This window comes from Berghia stephanieae, chromosome 5 (genome assembly GCF_034508935.2).
Source record: "Berghia stephanieae isolate SIO BIC M18660-M18661 chromosome 5, UCSD_Bste_1.3, whole genome shotgun sequence".
NCBI classification, from domain to species: Eukaryota; Metazoa; Mollusca; class Gastropoda; order Nudibranchia; family Aeolidiidae; genus Berghia; species Berghia stephanieae.
The window spans coordinates 22667941-22676616 of NC_088364.1; the positions used below are offsets into that span (position 1 = coordinate 22667941).

Genomic DNA, 8676 nt, shown 5'->3' on the forward strand with positions numbered 1-8676 from the left:
TGGTGGTGCCTGAAGTGCTGCTGGGTCCCTGCTGATATTTTTTATCAGCTTCCTCTTCTTTGTTTCTGCAGCGAGATACATGCCTCGCAACTTCTCTCTCGTGCAAATTACAGGAGAAGACGATATGTCTCCTAGAAATTTATGGAAGTCTCCATAAGTATGTCCATGTTTCAGGAGAAAATTGCCGAGGTCCACAGCAATTTCCTTTGACACAACAGTCTTTTTAAAATTGTTCTTCTCCAATGTCATGTCTACACCAATGGCATTGAGGGCATCACTGATGTGGTGAAGATCCACAGGTGCATTCAAAAACGTTTTATCTTTCCCTTTTGCCGCCTTCACCACCTTCAAAATTTTTCGCCAGATACTATTGACAGGATAACTTGAGTCTGGACTTAACATGGAGAACCATTGTTCCACCTAGAAGGGAAAAAATAACCAGAAAATATTGAAGGGCTTATAACTAATGCATTAGTATATTAGAACAGAAAAAAAAATAGAATCTTATACAAAAAGATAACCCTTGATAATACATCAGAATCCAACAAGTTTAAAAAAAGATAAGGATTAGGTATGAAAAAATTAATATACTTTGCTCGAGAGAGGAACACAGGGATGGTTTAGAATTTAATTGTATTCCATAGCAAACATCTAGTCTTGTCTAACCTAGTAAAGACCTTTTCAACTAGTGCTATTATACCAACAGCACATGGCCCATTGCTAATTGCTGACTGTTGCAGGCATGCTTAAATTATATCATAAAAAGAGCCATAAACACGTCTTTTACTTGTCTATGTCACTCAGTCACTTGTAACTACAAACCCAAATAAACTCAACCATACATGTTAACAATAAAATCTACTCGCAACCATCATGAACTTATATGAATCTGAAAGCTCCATAGCGGGACCTTGTGTTTTACAACAACAAAATCAAATCATAAGCTGGTTTAGCCTCACGGTACTGATAATATTAGCGCAGTAAAAAACATCAAAAACAACCAAAATATTTATCAAAAAAATATAATGGTGGCCTGTGACAACGAAAACAGATGTGTCGTTTATTCAGAGAAACCTTACCTCAGACACTGTCGTTTTGGCTTCAAAGCGCAGATGATAAAGCTGGACAAACAGGTGTCACTTGCACAGGTGGGAGTGCAGGTATACGACCTTTCCCCCTTCATCAAAAATGAAGCCCTGAGACGACTCATTTGTTCGTCATCTGAAAATTGAGAATTAAAATGTTCAAACTGATTTGAGATGTGATAATAATAATAAATAGTTTCTATACACCGCCTTACCCCGTATTTCAACAAGCTCAACGCGCTAAATGATTACTCATTACCATCAACACTATCTATCAAAACTCAACTGTCAAATTCAAATAGGCAGGATTCAAGAATTTAATATAAATCTAAAACTTATATTATAACCAAGCAACCATCACCAAGTCAATCCCATAGCATCAAAGTAAAACAAGCCTTGCTACCAAGTAGTCTATACAGTAAAAGGTTAAACGTTAAATTTAAACTGGAGTTTGAGTCACTATAGTATAATAGTAATAGTTCCATCAATCATGGCATGGGTGAAACTGGATCTTAAAAAAAACGATTGAAAAACAAACAAGTTAGATACCACTCATTGATGACACTAGGTAGTCGCATCGCCCGTGGCTGAGCCGCTGATCGAGCCCCGATATCGATGTTACGGCTCTGGAGTGAAAATTGTGTTTACCGGTGAACATAGTTTTACTTCCATTGCCGTGGAATCGCTTCCTGTGCACTAATTTCGTCACTTCCGGTCTCATTTTAAAGAGGAGAAGCCAGCGCATCAGGCGGCGTTTTCAGATTTTTAATCCGTTCATTCTTTGTTCAGATGCCAGCTGTTTGAAAATTTGGTAAGTTTTAACTTCATTTTAAATACATTTTTCATTATATTACCTATTTTTAATTAATGTTATATTATTCGCCAACCATTTTTCTCTATTTGTGTGAATTTTGGTGGTGATTGATGCTGGCGAAAGCGTCTTTTAGTGACTTTAAATACGATGCGTGTTCATGAAGTTGGCGACGGCCAACCAGGATTGCCTCTCGATGTATCCCGAGTCTCCTGTGTACAGTGCAGTCTGTAAACTATCGACTGCGTTTGCTTTTGTGACTTGTATAAATAATTTCAAGCTAAATAATTGCTGTAAAAAGACTGAAAATAGTCCCATCCATAATTTTAGTTTTATTTTATGAATGAATGTTGAAACTGAAATGACTTTTTAACTGGGATGATACCGGACAACTAAAAATTATGTTCCACTGATATTATTTTTTATCTTTTATTTTTGTTTGTTCTGCAGGTTAAGTGTGTTGGTTTAATTTAATGTGGTTAATTTCAATACAAATAATACAGAATAGCATGATAGAGCCAATTCAAGTATATTTCATTCATTACTTTACTCTTTACCACAACAAAAATTATTATATAACTTTTAATTTTGTTGATTTAATCATAATCGAAGTACTTTTTTTGTTTTCAGAGTCAGACGTTCATTATGACACCACATTTTCATGTTTCATTTCCTGCCTTGTATTTTTAAATATGAAATTGAAATAACAATATGAATTTGATTGTCTGCCACCTCCAACTCCCGTCGTCTGCCGCCTCGAACTCCAGTCGTCTGTCTTGTATTTTTAAATATGAGATTGAAATAACAACATGAATTTGATTGTCTGCCACCTCCAACTCCAGTCGTCTGCCTCCTCCAGCTCCAATAATCTGCCTTGTATTTTTATATATGAAATTGAAATAACAACATGAATTTGATTGTCTGCCACCTCCAACTCCCGTCGTCTGCCGCCTCTAACTCCTGTCGTCTGTCTTGTATTTTTAAATATGAGATTGAAATAACAACATGAATTTGATTGTCTGCCTCCTCCAGCTCCAATAATCTGCCTTGTATTTTTAAATATGAAATTGACATAACAACATGAATTTGATTGTCTGCCACCTCCAACTCCAGTCGTCTGCCGCCTCGAACTCCAGTCGTCTGTCTTGTATTTTTAAATATGAGATTGAAATAACAACATGAATTTGATTGTCTGCCACCTCCAACTCCAGTCGTCTGCCGTCTCGAACTCCAGTCGTCTGTCTTGTATTTTTAAATATGAGATTGAAATAACAACATGAATTTGATTGTCTGCCACCTCCAGCTCCTATAATCTGCCTTGTATTTTTGAATATATGAAATTGTAATAACAACATGAATTTGATTGTCTGCCACCTCCAACTCCCGTCGTCTGCCGCCTCCAGCTCCAATAATCTGCCTTGTATTTCTAAATATGAGATTGAAATAACAACATGAATTTGATTGTCTGCCACCTCCAACTCCCGTCATCTGCCTCCTCCAGCTCAATAATCCGCCTTGTATTTTTAAATATGAAATTGAAATAACAACATGAATTTGATTGTCTGCCACCTCCAACTCCAGTCGTCTGCCGCCTCTAACTCCAGTCGTCTGTCTTGTATTTTTAAATATGAGACTGAAATAACGACATGAATTTGATTGTCTGCCACCTCCAACTCCCGTCGACTGCCTCCTCCAGCTCCAATAATCTGCCTTGTATTTTAAATATGAAATTGAAGTAACAACATGAATTCGATCGTCAGTCTCCCCCAACTACTTCTGTATCATTGCTTGGACTTCGATGTATTTATTCAGTATCATTACCTGGATATTGCCTGTGTCTACATTCCATGCAGCCAACAACCCAGAGTGCCTAGATTTTGTTGTCTTCTGTCTTTTGCCACATATCAGCCATCTTATGGATTTAAGCGAGTCAGTACGTGAGTACCCTTTAATCTGTTCTCTTAGTGATGTTGAATGCAAAGCAATTATCAAATTTTCTAAAGTTCATTTCAATTTTAATGTAGTTTAATAGTTAGTCATATGATACATCTCTTCGAGATGTTCAGTTTGATATATGACATGCCCATGTTGCAGAAAGTTTGCAAAGTGTCGGTATTTATCGGCTTATTGTTTGTTATTATGTAATATGTTACGTAATATTCAATTTTGCATTTTCAGGTTAAGTTTTCTCTACCACTCTTATGTAGTTCTTGTTTTTAATTTTGCATTTTTATCACTGACCATGTTTGCATATATAAAGCGGCAAGCTTGTTTCTCCCGAGTACTGTTGGTGCCCAAATGTCTTGTCCAAGGATGCAAAAACATTGGGCAGTACATTTGCAAGTTGCATTTACTGACACTTGTTCAACTTTATTTCTAGCCCTGTTCATTGTTTTTTTGTTTTTTTTTTTCTTCTCTCCGAATACCAGTCATCTTTCGTCTGTTGCTCATTTGCCAATGCCAAATATTAAGTGCCTTCCCCAAGGACACAACTTTAGTGTCTAAATTCATACGTTTACGCTCCTTTCCTCTTGTTTTAACAATTTTTGTGTTCAAAATTAATCATAGCCATAGTATTGTAAGCATGCTCTGGAAGAAGACCACCCTCAAATCTGTTTTTAAAGTTATTATCCGTTCCTCGCGTCTTTTTTTTTCATTTTCTAGGGTTATGTAATTGCATGACGTTGCATAATATTGCATAATAATCATTTAATTTTTTTAAAATTTGCTTCGTCTTTCCTTTGCGATCATTTTGATATATGGTTTTATATGTATTCCACCCCAAATAACCGTGATTTTCCATTTCCCCCGCTTTTCGGTTGCTCTCTGGTCACAGTTTTAGTTTCTTTTTTCCTCTTAAATTATATTAAGTATTTTGGTCCACTTTTGCGGACTAATAATCCCGTAACTTTGGTTCTAATGTCACATTGTCATAATTTTGGTACCATTGAAAAGTGTATTTCTTGCAGAATAGCATGAGACTATTTTGAAAACAATTGCTGCAATCTCAAATTTTCATGCAACTACCTAATGACACCTGATGAAGAATGGAGCAATCCTGTTAAGATTATTTTAGGCACTTTGATAACTCCAGTTCAGTGGCCGCCGATAGGCTCACTGTAAGGTGAAACTCGTTTTTTGGAACTTTATTTTTGGCCCTTTAATGTTTTGGTCACCATGGCGTTATTTGTGAACCTATGTGACTAATGTTGGTATCATTTTAAAGGGCACAAAACAAGCTTTCTAACGCTATATTTTATTCTTAATTCCTGATTGTATTTCTCAGAAAGCTATTGAAATAAAAATTTATCAAATTTTGACTTATAAGAACTTTTTAAATTATGGATACATTTTAATTATACTTCATACATCGATAGACAATCAATTGAAGAACATCTCTGCCAAATTTCATCAAAATTGATACACTCGCTCATTATTTTATTTTTTCCGCCATCAACCCCACTTTTTTTACAAAAACCTCATATTTTTTTCCATTTTCATTTATCCTTAATTTTGTCCATACTTTTCATACATGAAAATGATTTATATGAAAATAAAGCTTATTTTCTGACCTTTAAAATGATACCTAACACTTGCCATTTATTTTTTAATTGAAACAAAATTACTGAAAACAATAAGTAGGCCATGTTGACTGCAAAACTCAAAATTTCCCGATAGCCGCGAGATGCTGGTTTTGAGGCAGCAGTGAGATCACAGATTCTCTCTGTAAAATTGACAAAAAATGTCAACAGAAAAATATAAATAACTCTGGAACCCTAAGTCGTAGAGAAACAAATAAGGTGTCAAATTTTATGTTTTTTCAAGTCCCATCCCCCTGACTGGGTCAAATTAAGATATTTTGAGTTTGAAAATTTTATCAAAGTGCCTATTATTATTATAAGATCAAACAATGTGCACCAGATTTCGTCCCAATTGTCAATAATTTCTTAATGAATGAGCTTGACTTAATTAATCTAAATTTCAGAAAATTGAGAAACAACTAGACTTAGACGTCGATAGTGTGATACTTTCCATTTCCTAGTACTAGTAGGACTCACAATCACAAGCACAAGTCTAGCAGTCAGGACGGACACTGACACGACCAGTTTCTATTATTTTATTTTTCATCTAGAAGTATCAGTGATAATGATGACACGTTCATTCTTAGCGATCGGTGGGCTCCGATAATAATAATAATAATAATAATAGCCTTCATGAATGAACACGAATACAAACATTATCCATTAATTCAGAAAAGTGAGTGGAGCAAACAGTATCATGATAAGATTAAGACAAGATAGAGTAAAGCTTCGATCTACTCAAACACCGATCATAATAAAATAAAAAACAATAAGATTTACTTACCACATAATTCAAGTAAGTCCATGTCCATAATTGAAACACTTTTGACTATTCTAGATGGCTGTTTGGAAACGTTACAATCGGTCTCGGTCACCGGCAGTGTATCAACTCACGCGTCTGACGGTAGGAGAGAAAGAAAGAGAAAGCGGAAACAAAGGCTTTGCTTTTAAAGATGGCGCTATGTGTTGAATCAAGCCAGCATGCTGGATTTTTGATATTATAGCCTTCAAATGCTGCAGATTGTTATGGTGTAATTTTTTCGCCGTTTATTAACCGTTAAGAGAGTCAAATTTTCAGTCAAAAATAGGGCAAATTCAGTTAAATTTTAATAATATTTTTGTTGTGTTTATAAACGAAAAAATTACACCACACGAAAGGGCATTAAAAGGAGATTCTCCCACACTTGATTTCACAGCTGTTGGTCCGTTCAGCTTTTAGCGCGAGCAGATCTTGTGACGAGACCCGAATTTCGGTCGATCGGTACGCAGTTTTCACAGCGAAAATTTGCAATCGGATCTCTTTATGAGGGCGTTTTTGAATAGCTGTTAAAAAGTTCACATAGCTTGAATAGTTTAAATATTTAGCTCATCTTGTAGAGCAGATATTGAAATATAATATTATCCTTTTTTTTATTAAATAAAGTTTAATTCAAGAGAGAGAGAGACAGATATTAACACCACACTTTTTGATCGATCCCCGCAAATTCGCCTGCCACACAGCGGTAGTTTGGGATACCTAATATGACGCATATTGATCAATGTCTCAAGTACAAGTCAGATGAAATCAGGGGACACAGTCACGAGATTGATTTGGGATTTGGAAGAAAATAGTTTCTAGGAACAGGCACCGTCACCTCCATTGGACTGGGATAGAAGCTATCTGGGGTCTGTAAAGACACCCGTTGAATTGGTGACCAAATCTAACAGGTTCAGCTCCCGACCACTGCTGTGTGGTCACAGCTAATCCATCTGCTTGTGGTAAAGGTGCTCTATCAATTGAGCTATTGGGATTCAATTTTTTTAACTATAATTCATTATTTTGCAAGGCCTCATTTCACCAACATCACTCCTGGCTTCCATTCCACTATTACTGCTATCATCACCGACACGAGTTGATCACAAATATCTCTGCAGCACAGATGCACATGGCGGCAATGCTAACAATGATACTTGAGAAAAAGTCTCACTGAGTTCTGAATAATTCGTGAAGGTTAAGATAGTGGTTGTTTTTGTTTGTTTTTAAGGGTTTTACGGCGCTTGCAACACATTTAGGTTATATCAGCGCCAGTAAAAAGTAAGAAAATGGGATAGTAAAAAGTTCTAGAATCACAATTAAAGCACCCAAGAAAAAGTAAGACATAGGGGAACTGGGAACAAATAGGGATCAGATGTAGATTTCAAGAGCATACCACCAATGCACCTAGTTTGAGATCACCTATAAGTCTCATCCAGACACAAGCACAAAATCCAACAAAGAGGAATACACTCAAATGCCTACATTATACATTAAAAATAACAATAATACATTACAGAGAGATGATTTACAAGGAAAAAAATATCATCTCCTAAAACAATAACTATGCATTTGACTGTTTCCCTCCCATCTAGGACTCCGGCCAGGGCCAGGACAAAACCAAGTAATCTCATGCCAAGACAAAGACAGAAAGCATGTTGGAAAACAGATATAAGGGGATAGAAGACACAGTATGTACCCCCCTGCCCACTATGGGAGGTCAGGATCCCCACCCAGGTTAAGATAGTGGCTGCAATCAGAATGACAACAATGATTAAAGCACGATTTCAAATGGCTCTTCGCCCATAGAGCATAATTTATATTTAAGCCACTTATCAGCTTATGAGCTCTATTCTTAACACAAACATATAACACAGAAACGATTGAGACATTGAGGAAGCTCCGATATTGGGTGAATATTAATTCAGAAAAGCGAGTGGAGCAGGCATGTTGATAATAACAAGAAGTGAAGTGAAAGAAAAGTGCCAGAAGACAATAGAGAATAAAAACTTTGGAGCAATGATGAGATGTGAAACCTATTACTTAAGTGTTGTAGAACTGTAAATGAGCTCTATAAAAATTGACTGAAACTGAAGATTCATTTATTTTTAAAAAAATAAGGGCATCATTGGAGAGGAGGGTGATAAATACAATACATTAAAATAGTGGGTGTTATCTCTTACTGGAAGTATGACTGCCATAATTTGATGTAGAAGGAATGCTAAATAAGCATGTCATTCATTTAGGTAAAGATGACTTCATCAAAGTCATTCCTGCCCCTGGAATTTTTCTGACATAGTCAGAAAAATAATCACCATTATCATCTCTAACTTCTAGCCATGACCAACTGAATTTATTCCTCACATCTTTATCGATGCTCGACAAGTCTGAATTGCGATCCACGAA

General features: G+C 36.0%; 1 long non-coding RNA gene across 1 annotated transcript; it reads right to left on the minus strand.

The window, feature by feature from the left end:
• LOC144972610 (uncharacterized) lies at positions 1-6722 on the minus strand. Its single transcript, XR_013645381.1, has 3 exons — positions 6262-6722; positions 1080-1221; positions 1-420 (listed from the first exon to the last, which is right to left on the minus strand). It is a non-coding gene; the product is annotated as an uncharacterized LOC144972610 (long non-coding RNA).
• Between the last annotated feature and the right edge of the window lie 1954 nt (positions 6723-8676).